We start from the raw sequence: 15,403 nt of genomic DNA, 5'->3' as shown, positions 1-15,403 counted from the left end.
GGACAAATCACCCCCCAAAACCCTGCTTCTCAGGAATACCACTCTTTTTCAACACCTTGGTAGGTCCTTTTGGCTGGGGCAGACAACTAGGTGGTCTGCTCTAATGAAGACACCAAATCCTGAGCCATCCTAGAGGAACCATTGCACTCAGAGGAGAGGACAACTACCTGGTCTGCTCCTGTGAAGACATGGTATCCTGAGCCATCCTAGAGGAACCACTGCACTCGGAATAGCAGAGGAAGCACTGCACTCAGAGCAGCAGGAATTCAAGATCCCAGAGGCAGCCTGAGTCTCAAGAGCTCTTCCACCCAAGAGCTCAGGATCACCAGATCACAGAGACAGGATCACAGGATCACATCTGGACTCTGAGGAGTTCTGACACAAGCAAGATAACTGGAAAAATAGGCCCCAGTCAGAGACTGTGAGTACAGGTATCACTAGAGATAACTAGATGGTAAAAGGCAAGTGCAAAAACATAAGCAAGAGAAAGCAATGTTACCTGGCATCACTAGAACCCAGTTTTCCCACCATAGCTAGTCCTGAACACCCCATCACACCGGAAAAGCGGGACTCAGAACTAAAATCACTTCTCTTGATGATGATAGAGGATTTTAAGAAGGACATAAATAACTCCTTTAAAGAAGTACAGGATAACACAGGTAAACAGGTAGAAGCCCTTAAAGAGGAAACACACACACAAAAAAAAATCCCTTAAAGAATTGCAAGAAAACACAACCAAACAGGTGAAGGAATTAAACAAAACCATCCAGGATCTAAAAATGGAAGTAGAAACAATAAAGAAAGCTCAAAGAGAGACTACAGTGGAGATAGAAAACCTAGGAAAGAGATCAGGAGTCATAGACACAAGCCTCATCAACAGAATACAAGAGATATAAGATTGAATCACATGTGCAGAAGATACCATGGAAAACATTGTCACAACTGGCAAAGAAAATGGAAAATGCAAAAAGCTCCTAACACAAAACATCCAGGAAATCCAGAACACAATGAGAATACCAAACTTATGGATAATAGGTGTAGATGAGAATGAAGATTCCCAAATTAAAGGGCCCATAAATATCTTCAACAAAATTATAGAGGAAAACTTCCCTAACCTAAAGAAAGAGATGCTGATGAACATACAAGAAGCCTACAGAACTCCAAATAGACTAGACCAGAAAATAAATTTCTCCCATCACATAATAATCAAAACATCAAATGCACAAAACAAAGATAAAATACTAAAAACAATAAGGGAAAAAGGTCAAGTAACATTAAGTCAGACCTATAAGAATTACAGTAGAATTTTCGCCTTAGACTATAAAAGCCAGAAGATCCTGGACTGATATCATACAGACCCAAAGAGAACACAAATGCCAGACTTTTATATCCAGCAAAACTCTCAATCACTATAGATGAAGAAACCAAGATATTTCATGACCAAACCAAATTTACACAATATCTTCCCACAAATCCAACACTACAAAGGATAATAGATGGAAAGCTACAACATAAGGAGGGAAACTACAACCTAGAAAAAGCAAGAACGTAATCTTCAAATAAACCCAAAAGAAGATAGCTACAAAAAAATAATTCCACCTCTAATAACAAAAATAACATAAAGCAACAATGACTTTTCCTTAATATCTCTTAATATCAATAGATTCAGTTTTCCAATAAAAAGACATAGACTAACAGACAGGACACATAAATAGGACTCAGAATTTTGCTGCATACAGGAAATACACCTAAGTGACAAAGACAGACACTACCTCAGAGTAAAAGGATGAAAAACAATTTTCCAACAAAATGGTCCTGAGAAACAAGCTGGAGTAGCCATTCTAATATCTAATAAAATAGACTTTCAACCAAAAGTTATCAAAAAAGATAAGGAAGGACACTTCATACTTGTCAAAGAAAAAATCTACCAAGATGAACTTTCAATTCTGAAATTCTATGCTCCAAATGCAAGCGCATCCACATTTAAAAAAGACACTTTACTAATGCTCAAAGCACACATTGCACCTCACACAATAATAGTGGGGGATTTCAACACCCCACTCTCAGCAATTGACAGATCATAGAAACAGAAACTAAACAGAGACACAGTGAAATTAACAGAAGGTATGAACCAAATGAATTCAACTGATATCTGTAGAACATTTCATCCTAAAACAAAACATATACCTTTTTCTCAAAACTTCATGATACCTTCTCCATAATAGACCATATAATTGGTCACAAAACAGGCCTCAACAGATACAAAAATATTGAAATAATCCCTTGCATCCTATCAGATCACCATAGACTAAGGCTGGTATTCAATGATAATAATGAAAAAAAAAAAAAAAAAAAAAAACAATGGAAAGCCCTCATACACGTGGAAATTGAGCAATACTTTACTCAATGATGACTTGGTCAAGGAAGAAATAAAGAAAGAAATTAAAGACTTTTTAGAATTAAATGAAAATGAAGGCTCGTCATACCAAAACTTGTGGGATTCCATGAAAGCAGTGCTAAGAAGAAAACTCATAGCTCTAAGTGCCAACAAAAAGAAACAGGAGAGAGCATACACTAGTAACTTGACAGCACACCTGAAAGCTCTAGAACAAAAAGAAGCAAATACACCCAAGAGGAGTAGATGGCAGGAAATAATCAAAATCAGAGCTGAAATCAACCAAGTAGAAACAAAAAGAACTCTACATAGAGTATCAAGAAAACCAGGAGCTGGTTCTTTGAGAAAATCAACAAGATAGATAACCCCTTAGCCAGACTAACCAGAGGGCACAGAGACAGTCTTGAAATTGATAAAATCAGAACTGAAAAGGGAAATATAATTCCTTCACATGTTAGATTGTTTTTTTCTTGCAATTTTTAAGGAATTTTTGTGTTTCCTCTTAAAGAGTTTCTACCTTTTTACCTGTGTTGTCTTGTATTTCTTTGAGGGAGTTGTTTAGGTCTTTCTTAAAGTCCTCTATCATCATCATAAAAAGTGACTTTAAATCTGAATCCTGCTGTTCCCATGTGATGAGGTGTCCAGAACTAGCTATGGTGGGAGAACTGGGTTCTGATGATGCCAGGTAATATTGCTTTCTGTTGCTTATGTTCTTAAAGTTGCCTTTTACCATCTGGTTATCTCTAGAGATACCTGCACTCATGGTCTCTGACTGGGACCTATCTTTCCAGTTATCTTGCTTGTGTCAGAACTCATCAGAGTCCAGAAGTTTCTGTGATCCTGTGATCCTGAACTCTTAGGTGGAAGAGCTCTTGGAACTCATGCTGCCTCTGGGATCCTGAAATCCTGCTGCTCTAGTACAGTGCTTTCTCGGCTACTCTGAGTACAGTGGTTACACCACTGCTCTAAGGTGGTTCAGGATATGGTGTCTTCACAGGAGCAGACCAGCCAAGTGTCTGCCCCAGCCAAAAGGACCAAGTGAGGGGCAGAAGGGAAGTGGTATTCCAGAGGGATGGGGTTTGGGTGGGTTGCAGCTGTGGAGTTTAGGGTTGTGGGAGATGATATGAGAGTATACTTAAGTAACTCCAAACTTCTACCCGAGAACTTCTAAACCTGATAAATAGCTTCAGCAGAGTGGATGGTTATAAAATCACCTCAAACAAATCAGTAGCCTTCCTCTACTCGAAAGATAAACAGGTTGAGAAAGAAATTAGGGAAATGTTACTCTTCACAATAGTCACAAATAATATAAAATACCTTGCTGTGAAACTAAGCAAGCAAGTGAAAGATTTATATGTCAAGAACTTCAAGTATCTGAAGAAAGAAATCAAAGAAATTTTCAGAACATGGAAAGATCTCCCATGCTAATGGATTGGCAGGATTAATGTAATAAAAATGGCTATCTTGCTGGGCAGTGGTGGCACACGCCTTTAATCCCAGCACTTGGGAGGCAGAGGCAGATGTATTTCTGAGTTTAAGGCCAGCCTGGTCTACAGAGTGAGTTCCAGGCTACACAGAGAAACCCTGTCTTGAAAAACAAAACAAAACAACCCCCCACCACCAAATGGCCATCTTGCCGACAGCAATCTACAGATTCAATGCAATCCCCATTAAAATTCCAACTCAATTCTTCACAGACTTAGAAAAAGAAATTCTCAAATTCATTTGGAATAACATAAAACCCCAGATAGCAAAAAACTATTCTCAACAATAAAAAGACTTCTGGGGGGAATCACCATCCTTGACCTCAAGCTGTACTACAGAGCAATAGTGATAAAAACTATATGGTATTGGTACAGAGACAGGCAGGAAGATCAATGGAATAAAATTGAAGACCCAGAAATGAACCCACACACCTATGGTCACTTGATCTTTGACAAAAGAGCTAAAAGTGTCCAGTGAAAAAAAGAACAGCATTTTCAACAAATGGTACTGGCTCAACTGGAGGTCAGCATGTAGAAGAATGCAAATTGATCCATTCTTATATCCTTGTACAATGCTGAAGTCCAAGTGAATAAAGGACCTTCATACTAAAACCAGATACACTGAAACTAATACAAGAGAATGTGGGGAAGAACCTTGAACACTTGGGCACAGGGGAAAAGTTCCTGAACAGAACATCAATGGCTTATGCTCTAAGATCAAGAATTGACAAATGGGACCTCATAAAATTGCAAAGTTTCTCTAAGGCAAAGAACACTGCCAATAGAACAAAGTGGCAACCCAGAGATTAGTGAAAGATATATACCAAGTCTACATTCGATAGAGGTCTAATACCCCAAATATACAAAGTACTCTAGAAGGTAGCTACCAGAGAAGGAAATAACCCTATTAAAAATGGGGTACGGAGCTAACAAGAGAATTCTCAACAGAGGAAACTCAAATGGTCAAGAAATACTTATGTTCACCATCCTTAGTCATTGAAAATGCAAATCAAACGACTCTCAGAATCCACCTCACACCAATCAGAATGGTAAGATCAAAAACAGCGGTGAGAATAGATGTTGGAGAGGATGTGGAGGAAAAGAAACACTCCTCCATTGCTTCTAAAACCACTTTGGAAATAAGTCTAGCAGTTCCTGAGAAAACTGGAAATGGTTCTATCTGAAGACCCAGCTATACCACTACTGGTCATGTACCCCAAAGATGTTCCAAGTTATAACAAGCACACATGCTCCACTATGTTCATAGAAGCCTTATCTATAATAGTCATAAGCTAGAAAGAACCCAGATGTCCCTCAACAAAAGAATGGATATAGAAAATGTGGTACATTTACACAATGGAATACTACTCAGCTATTGAAACTATGACTTCATGAAATCTGCAGGCAAATTGATGGAACTAGAAAATATCATCCTTAGATAACCCAGGCACAAAAGAACACACATGGTATGAACTCTCTCATAAGTCAATATTATCAGTATTATCTCATAAGTCAATATTAATAGACAGGAAAGGCCCCCAGTTGAAGGATAGGGCACTCACCCCTCACTAAGTTTTTAACCCAGAAATGTTCCTGCCCAGAGGAAGAACAGGAACATAAATTGGAACAGAGACTGAGGGGAGGGCCAACTGGGGACTTCCCCACCTGGGGATCATGTCTGCAGACACCAATTCCAACACTGTTGCTGTGACCAAGAGATGCTTGCTGACAAGAACTTGGTGTGGCAGTTCTTGGTGTGGCAGTTCTTTTGGAGGTCCAGCCAGCAACTGACCAGTGCAGATGTGGATGCTTGGAGCTAACCATCAGACTGAGCTAAGGGAACCTGGTGGAGGAGCTGGCAGAAGTACTGGAGGAGCAGAGGGAGATTGCAACCCAATTGAAAGAATAACATAGGTTCGCCTGACCACCCAGTTCTCCCAGAGATTAGACCACCAACCAAGGATTGTACCTGGAGGGATCCATGGCTCCAGATAAATATGTAGCAGAGGATGGGCTTGCCTGACAGCAATGGCAGGGGAGGCCCTTGGTCCCCAAGGAGGTTTGATGAGCCAGTGTAGGGGGATGCAGGAGTAGTGGGGCAGGAGAGTGTGGGTGGGTGGGAGAGCACCCTGATACAGGTGAGGGGGTGATGGCAGATGTGGGATGGGGGTGGAGAGGTAATTGGGAAGTGGAATATCAAGTGAGATGTAAACAAATGGAATAATTATTTTAAAAGTCCACACCTGAAGTATGATAAATGTTTGTTTTATGCCCCTAAAATAAAACTATTCTGTGAATGTATGCCTGTTTCCTGTGATTCTTTTCTATGAAAGTTAGCATCAAAGATATTTTTAATTCCTTTAGAACAATAAAGTGCTGTATTTTGTTGAATGCCATAAAGTTTTAATTGTATGTTATGTGCTCTGTATTAACTTCTGTGTTTACTCTTTGTAATGTTTACAGAAGAAAAAAGTAAAAGACAAATTATAAAAAGCAAAGTAAGTTGGTGAGAATTTAAGGCACTTACTTTAGCCTTACAAATCATTTTGATAGTTTAAGATTTCAGATTTTTTTGTTTTCAAAGTATTTAGTCTTGTTAGAACACACCTGATTCTGCCGTCACACTGGTGCCCCCATCCTTTTCATGTAGGCCATTTAATGTTCTCCTGAGTTTCTTAAATTGGGAACAAACCAAGGCAGTTTTGATACTTGGAGAAACTAGTTAGGCCACTGTGGTCTCTGCCTGTTGTGCAGCCAGAGGTTCCTAAGAAATATACAGAATCTCACATCCACTCACACCTCCTGGATCAGGGTTAGCAATTTCATACAACTTTTCAGGGGTCTACATACTCAAAACCTTTATTAGGAGCAGTAAGTTTAGACATGACATGGAAGTATTTGAGAAATAACTTGCCAATTGGGAATTAGCAGTGATAATTGCTTATTTTCTCATTAGCATATCTTTAGAATAACAAGAGTCCTCAGGGAAAGTTTATTTCCTCACACACAGCATCTGAAGTAGTTAAACTCAAGATAGAGCTTCAGAACTTCTCAGTTGACTGTGTCTTTGAAATTGAATCTGCAGAAACACACAGTCCTGGAAGAGGATGACTGGATCTGAAGAACAGGCTTCAAGGTACCATAGCCATTGATGACTAGATTTGTCTTCAGCAATTAAAACTTGATATTTAGAATTTCAGGAAAAGTAAAATACTGTGGTTGTCTTACATACTCGACTATGTATTTACGATTGTAAGGACTGGAGCAATCACTGCCAGAAGTCAGACAGAAATAGATGAATATCCTCAATCATTCTTCTAATTGTTTCTTTATTCTTAAAGAACCCAAAAACAGCAATGAGGTAGACATTTATTACTTATGAGAGTGAAGAATAAGTCAACCAGTCATCTGGTTTGTAGTGTACTTTATTTTTGAAGGAGGTGTAAGGTTCAGAAATTACAACATCCTAAGAACATTGTAGAAAGGATGAATCCATTTAAAATTTTTGGAGAATCACATCCTGTCAGCAACAGTTTTGGGCAGAATGTAAAAGGATATACACACTTAATAGAAAGTAGAGAAATAGTATTTAGTGACAGTCTTTCAAGTAAAATGAACAGCATTCTAAAATCGGGACAATGAACTAATATAGTTTAGGAACTATAAGTAGCCAAGTGTGTCCATTGCAGAGGAAAAGGGTTGTATGAATGAAGAATTTAGGAGGAACAGGAAGTGGAAATTTGTGATTTTACAAATAACCTGGAAAGGAATTGTTTCCCTAGTTCTTTGAAAGTGAATTATCAACAGACTGCATAGACTGCACAGATTGCACAAGTGTAGCATAGTCTATGATCACTAATCAGTAACTTTTTTTCTTTTTAAAAATAAGCAACAGGTATAATCTTCTTATGTGATTATTAAAGTGTAATTTTATGCTTTTGAACATCAAAAACTGTCTTACAACATGTTACTTGCATACTAATTACATTACCTTTCAAAAATTTCCACACTTCTTTGTTTCATCTTGCTTTCCTTTCCTTAGCTAGAATGTTTCACAGTGAATATCATGGCCTGAAACTTAACATGACAGCATAATGTGGGTGTTTCCTAACTTCATAAAACACAGGAGAACTAGAATCCTGAGCAAGGCCTGGGGAGAAATTACAGCTCTAATAAGTCATGAGTGCTCCGAGGCCAGGTGGTTAAACCATCGGGCATCGTTGTGACCTCTTGGCTATATTCCAGTTCACCAACTCCTGAGCTAAGAAGTCACATCAGAGATGTTTCATAAATCACTGGGTAATAATGTATTAGGATAATAGAGAATGATATAGTATAATTTACAACATTCTAAGGTAATGATTGACATACACAGAGTAGCAAATATAAACCTTGCAGTTATACATCTATACAACATAATGCAGATTTAAAACTATACATCAGGTAAAAGAAAATATAGTTAATTGAAAATAGGTGTGATTCAAGTTTGAAAATTAAAATAAGAAAAACATAAAAAATATTTTGGTGTGTGTATTCCTGTACTTTGTTCACTAGTTATTAGAACAGTATTCAGAAAGTCATTGGGTACATGAATAACTAAACAATGAAATAAATTGGTGAACAAATAAAATACATACATGCAGTGCTTCAAAATAGTCAGTGTCTATTTTAGAATATTACAATGTTTAATATGCTTTGATAAAATTTTTAAAATGTATAAAAAGCAACATATGTTTGGTCTGACTAGATAGATAGAGTTTATTTTATGGAGAGAAAATATTTCAATACTTCCATGATGTTCATGACACAATTTAAGCAATGAACATATCTTCTCAGATATTAATGCAGGTTGCAGAGATCAATAAGTTTGTTGAGTAGTTGCTTCCTCCAGTAGTATCTATAGTATCTTCTAGCACTATAAAAGCTAGCCAATAGTGATGAAACTTAGAGACCAAGCCAGATATCTTGATCTTCATGCTCTTTGTTTCAAGTATAGGGAACCTTCAGCAACAAGGTCATAACATTGAACTCTGGAGAGTAACTAATAGTAATGAGAAGAGCTTGAGGTTTTTGCATGCTTTATGAGATCTTACTGACTAACATCACCAAAAGAGGAACCAGTTCACCCAAGATGGTGGATGATTACAAGGGAACAATGTCATCCAGAAAAAAAGATACAGCTTCACATATGAACTCACAGAGATTGTGACACTATATATAATAGCTGTCCATCTTAACCTCCCTGAAAATTTTACTTCATGACTATGCTTTTGAATTATATACTCTTGTCTGCCTCAGTGATTTGTAGCATTATAAATGCTAATTAGAATTACCTTCTCTTAGAAATATACAATTGAATGTTTGGTTCTTTCTTACTAGTGTTTTAACAGTGAATGAGTAAAGCTGCCAGAACATTTTCACCACTTTTTATGTATAAAAGTATTCCCATTTATCCTGAAAAAATAAAACTGAGAAACACATCATTGAAGTGAAGAGGAAATATATATTCACACTTATAATATGCTGTCAAGCCAGTTTTACAAATTTTCAAAGTTTCATAATTTACTTTCAAGATTCAAAGGGAGGGACCTTAAATGAAACGCCAGAGACTAGGGAGCTCTGAAGATCCCCTAGAGATAATACATTTTGGGTAATTATTCACTGTTTTTAGGTAAAGCTTACTTTTTCATCACAGTCTTGTAATTTTGCTCACTACTACACATTCTAAATCTTAATTTTGAGATCTTGCTATATGCAATATTGAAAAATCTTAAAACTTGAATTCATTGTGAATATTTTATGTGAAGTGCAATTTTAACTTCTAAGTTTATCTTTAAAAATAATAAGAGATAAATTTCATTTATCTAAGATGATCCAGTTAAGGTAATTATATACATGCAAAATGTACACGAAACCCAAAATAATTCATATAGGTATGTTGTATAGATGAAAAATAATGTTGTTGATTGCCTTGGTGCTATTTGTATTTTGGTGCTAATCCTGCCCCTGAAGAGGAGTAGATCACATACTCAGGTGATTCCATGTGAACCTACTGCCCAATTTAACTGGTCAAATAAAGGCTAGAGCCTTTGATTGGGCAATGGAAGGGGAAAGTAGGGCTGGAAGTTTTAGAGACAAGAGAGAAAGAAGAGAAAATGAGATGGAGTACACAGGGAGAAGAAGTGAAGAAGGAGGAGGTAGAAGATAGAGCAGACACACATGGTCTGGAGGAGCAGCAAGTAGCAAGTGTTCTGTTAGCTGGGCAATAGAGTAGGGTAGTGGTATATCTGCCCAATCTAGGTGTGCATTTTGTAAATATATTAACTGAGTTGTGTGTTCTTTGCATGGGCATATTAGGGTTGGAAATTTACCAATACAAATCTGACTGGTATAAATATAAAAGTCTCTAGTGTTTTTCTTTCACAGGGGTAAAAGGAGTGGAGACCAGAGAGGTCACTGGTGTTCTGCAGACCAGCCATGGGGGTGGATGGCCTGAGGAACCAGAGTAGCTCCAGGCATTTTCAGAAAAAGACTGGTTTGTTTGGTATAGCAGGCCAGCTGCAGGAACCAGGGCCAGACAGCTGCTTGGACCTAGCCTGGAATGCTGAGCAAGACCTCCACTGAGGGCACCTAGTCAGAGAGTGTGGGTTCTGTTTGTTTGTTTGTTTGTTTGTTTGTTTTACACACTTCAAAATAAAGTCATTCTAACAAGTTTATGATTGTTTTACTCCTTCAGGATAATAATGGCAGATATGGCAGCAGGAAACCATTGCACAGTGACTGAGTTCTTCTTGGCTGGCCTCTCCGAGAAGCCAGAACTCCAGCTGCCCCTCTTCCTCATCTTCATGGGAATCTATCTGATCACTGTGGCAGGGAACCTGGGCATGATCACACTGATTGGGCTCAGTTCCCACCTGCACACACCCATGTACTATTTCCTCAGCAGTCTGTCCTTCATTGACTTCTGTCAGTCCACAGTTGTTACCCCTAAAATGCTGGTGAGCTTTGTGACAGAGAAGAACCTCATCTCCTACCCTGGATGCTTGGCTCAGCTCTACTTTACCATCATTTTTGGAACTGCAGAGTGCTACACACTAGCTGCAATGGCATATGACCGCTATGTAGCTATCTGTAACCCCTTGCTCTACAATGTAACCATGTCCTATCAGATTTATGGTTCTCTGATTTCAGGGGTGTATATTTTTTCTGTGTTCTGTGCATCAGTCAACACAGGATTCATGTTTAGGATTCAGTTCTTCAAATTAGATGTGATTAACCACTATTACTGTGATGTTGTTCCCCTTTTTCAGCTTGCATGCTCTAGTACCTATATCAATGAAATGTTGATTTTTTTTTTTTTTTGGTATACTGAATATCTTTGTCCCAGTGATGACCGTTATTACTTCGTATATCCTCATCATAGGCAGCATCCTCCGCATTCCTTCCACTGAGGGCAGGTCCAAAGCCTTCAGTACTTGCAGTTCCCACATCTTGGCTGTTGTTGTTTTCTTTGGATCTTTAGCATTCATGTACCTTCAGCCATCATCCGTCAGCTCCATGGACCAAGGGAAAGTGTCTTCGTTCTATACTACTATTGTACCCATGTTGAACCCTTTGATCTATAGCCTGAGAAACAAGGATGTCAGTGTTGCATTGAAAAAATTACTTGAAAGAAAAAAATTTATGTAAGCAGAAGTCATGTGAAGCTTACTTATTAGACCAAAGGATTTAAAAATACATAGATTAGATTGTTTGATCCTACCTATCATTATTATTAGTCATTTGGTAGAAACCTTTGATATGTTTTACTATTACAAATTCCAACTTTAATTTTAAGCACCTCATATCTCATATGCTTCTCAGAATCAGCAATGTAAACAAATAGTAAGAAAGATATGGATATTCATACCCATAGTTGATTGTCCATTATGTTATATATTTCTGCATATTTCATTAAAATATACTTTTACATGATAAAGATTTTTTAATGACAATAAAATGATTTTTTAATTCATTTTTATTTCATTTTTTGATAAGTTTTTATGTAAAGGTTCATTTTCCTCATCTCCCTCCAGCCATTCCCATCATCCTTCTGTTCTCTCTCAAATTAATGGCTCTTTAACTTTCATTCATATATACGCATAGAAAGTCTGACTCTGTTCTCAGTCATCATTAATTTCCCTATTCCTCCACCTTGGATTTGGGTCCCTGTGAATTTCTTGTCCTATATTAGCATTTCATGTGGTATAAATTTTAGGAAACAATATTGTTGAGGTTTTCAGTGCCTCTTTCCTGTCATGTGTAGAAATTAAAATACTACCACAGTCTTCCTTGTACTTTCTTTACTAGAATATTCTTTTATTTTTTTTCTAAAATGTGACCTGGAGGTCACACTTTAAGCATGGAGGTGGTACTGTGTTTGGATGAAGTGTGGCTGTTACCCCAGCATCAGTTGTTCCCTCTATTAGACAGTCATGGATTCCTGTAATTGTCTTCATCCATTGTGAAAAGAGTTGCATTTCTGTGGGTGACATGGTTAGAGATTATAGTAGTTTGCGTAGTTGTCACTATGAGATTCTCCTCTAGGTTTCGTATCCTCAACAGAAACATATAGTTGCCTATATTTATAGAAGAAGGCATGGGTTTTCCCTATTGATTGGGATTTAAGAACTCTTTATTATTTATTGATTACTGTCCTTTCATCATATGCCAAGGGGTGGAATTTCAGGATCCTATGGTACAAAATTTCTTTGTTTATTTATTTATTTTCTTATGTTAATCATTTACATATGTATTTTCTTTTCTAGTTATTTAACTCACCACATTGAGTTCAAAGCAGCTGCACCAGTTTGCAATTCCATCTACAGTGAATGAGAGTTTGTTTCCATATCCACATATCTTCTGTAGATTAATTTTGGTTTTCATTCTTTGTTTATTCCTGCAGTAGTAATTTGAAATGTCAGAGTTTCATTTTTGCTTATTTATTGGTTAATTGGTTCATTTTTCTAATTTGATATCTCTGCAAAAATTGAATGTTCCTAATCTCATTCAGGTGGATATTAGTGTTCTTGCTCCTCTGTTAATCATTTAAAAAAACATGCTCATATGTATAAGTCATGTTTATTTACTGGAAGTAATTGTATCTAAGGCCTACTGCCTCCATATTTTAACCTAGGAATAGACCTGTAAGATTACAGACTCAGTACAATTTTATTTAGGCCTAGAAAATTTTTGTCTCTGAGACTTACTGTTAAATAAATTCACCCTCTCTAGCTGTTTCTGAGCTCTGGTTACTGGGTCTAATTCAGCTGTCTGGCTAAAAACTCCTCTCCAGGCTCACTGATTCAAACTGGCTTCTTTCACTTCTGAATGAAATTTTACACTTTTCCTCAAACTATCCAGCAATCTGTTCTAATCTGGCTCATTTCAATATATTCATATTTTTATCTTCACCTGTGTCTACTTTGTTATATCTTCAATTTGCCTCTTTAAAACTCCTCTGGTCAAACTGCCTGTTCTCTCTCTCTCTCTCTCTCTCTCTCTCTCTCTCTCTCTCTCTCTCTCTCTCTCTCTCTTGTGTGTGTCTCTCTGTGTGTGTGTCTGTTCTCAGGAGAATTGGACATACCCCTATTCAGCCATTTTTTTTCTCTGAGTTGTCACTTAATTAGACATTGGTCTCCAAAATGTATGCTTCTTTCTTCAAACTAACTTTAACTTAATTATATCAGAAGAAAGGTGTGTAACACCGGTGTGACTGTATTTTACTCAGTGCAGCCATGCTGATGGACTGGAATTTTTCTACACACATAAACACTGCTAAAGATATATTTCCGTTGAGATTCTGAATAAAGTAGCTGAGAATAAGTATTATTCATCACAAATATGTTGGCTAATAGACTTACTGTAAGTTTTAAGTATTTCAATTCTATTATAATTTGTAAATCTGTAGCTACCCTGGGATGGTTGTTTCCTAGGTATTCTTATTTTCTTGCATTTTCATGTATCTTTATGTTTCTTTTATATCTTTACTTGAAGCTTCAGCAATACCTTGGGTTAAAGTTTCAGTAGCTATTTATAATGACAATAATAACAGCCCTCAGTTTTGTGTCAAGTCTACAAGGTCTGACCAATTATAAAGGGTTTAAGAAATGGGGTCAGGTATGACTTTGAGATTTTATAAAGCACTTTCACTTCACAGTACTTCTTTTTCCTGTAACATCGTTCTGTTTTGTTTTATTTTTCTATATTTCCCCCTATCCTGTAAGTCACTTTGTAGATTTCTAATACTTATTGTCTTTTGTCTGTCTTGACTATAGAGTGTTATATCTCACAAAGACTCCTCGTTCTTATATCTTGCAAAGGCAGCTTCTAATTTACCATCTTAGCTGAAATTAGTCTATCATCTTTACACTGCTCTCCTACAAAATATCATGATAGGAAAATAATTGGCGTCTAATAAATATAAAATGGATGCCTTGCAGTTCATTTCTTAGTGGAATGATCATGTTCATCTGAGGATTCAGCAGAATGTTTACTCTCTTTGCTTTCATTGCCATTCTTGTATTAAAAGCACATATAATAACTGCACATTAAGATCTTTATGCATGTCTTCTCTAGCCTCCACATTCAACCCTCTATTTATTTGCAAAACCAGTTTTAGAGGCTTGAGAGTCACTGGATCCTGAAGGCATAATGATCACAGCAATAAAACTGAACATGATACTTACTTTCGGTGCTACTCAGAATTTATCCATCATGACTACAGTACCCATGAGAATACACATAAAAGAGAACATTTTGTTTTGTTTTGATTTTTGTTTTTGGTTTTTTATTTGTTTTTTTTTTATTACAAGTCATAGAGTTCCAAATATTAAGCTGGCTCCAATTATACCTAATATCATACTTGCTGATTTTAGAGAAAAAAATGTCTGGACATACTGAGCCACTTTTTGATAGTTGGTCCCCACATTATACAGTTTCCATCATCTTCCAAAATGCGAACACAGTGTCAGAGCAAGTAATTGATCATGTGATTTTGTATGAGACATATTATATTCAATCTGAAACAGTATATATAGTAAATATTTTGTGTATACATACTAATTGGAATGTTGCTTATGTATTGTTAGAGAATGCTTTCAAAGGTTTATGTAGAAGAAATTTTCATCATATTACTTAATAATATTAACTAAAACTTTTATCATAATGAAGGGTAATAGGCAGAAAATACTCTTTATGAAATTGTTATTTTTGAAGTGCTTATGCACACACACAAGCTATTAAAAATTATTTGGAAGATTACCCAAGTCCTCCTGTTTTCTGTGATTATAATAATCAAAGAAAGATAGCATGAAAATATTAACATAAACATCATATTGATTATGAAGTAATGTGTTGTGACATAGAATAAAAACAAATGATGCCAAAAAAGAAATAACACTATAAAGAAGACTAGAAATAATATGTAGGAGTTTTCAAACACTATGATAAAAGAAAACATTTGTTTCAATAATACACAAATGTT

General features: G+C 36.6%; 1 pseudogene; it reads left to right on the top strand.

Annotated features, from left to right (window-relative positions):
* Positions 1-10,622: 10,622 nt before the first annotated feature.
* LOC143438826 (olfactory receptor 8G18-like) lies at positions 10,623-11,733 on the top strand (annotated as a pseudogene).
* The last annotated feature ends 3,670 nt before the right edge of the window (positions 11,734-15,403 follow it).

The sequence above is a fragment of the Arvicanthis niloticus genome, chromosome 26, assembly GCF_011762505.2.
Source record: "Arvicanthis niloticus isolate mArvNil1 chromosome 26, mArvNil1.pat.X, whole genome shotgun sequence".
NCBI classification, from domain to species: Eukaryota; Metazoa; Chordata; class Mammalia; order Rodentia; family Muridae; genus Arvicanthis; species Arvicanthis niloticus.
This window is presented reverse-complemented; position numbering and strand designations above follow the sequence as displayed.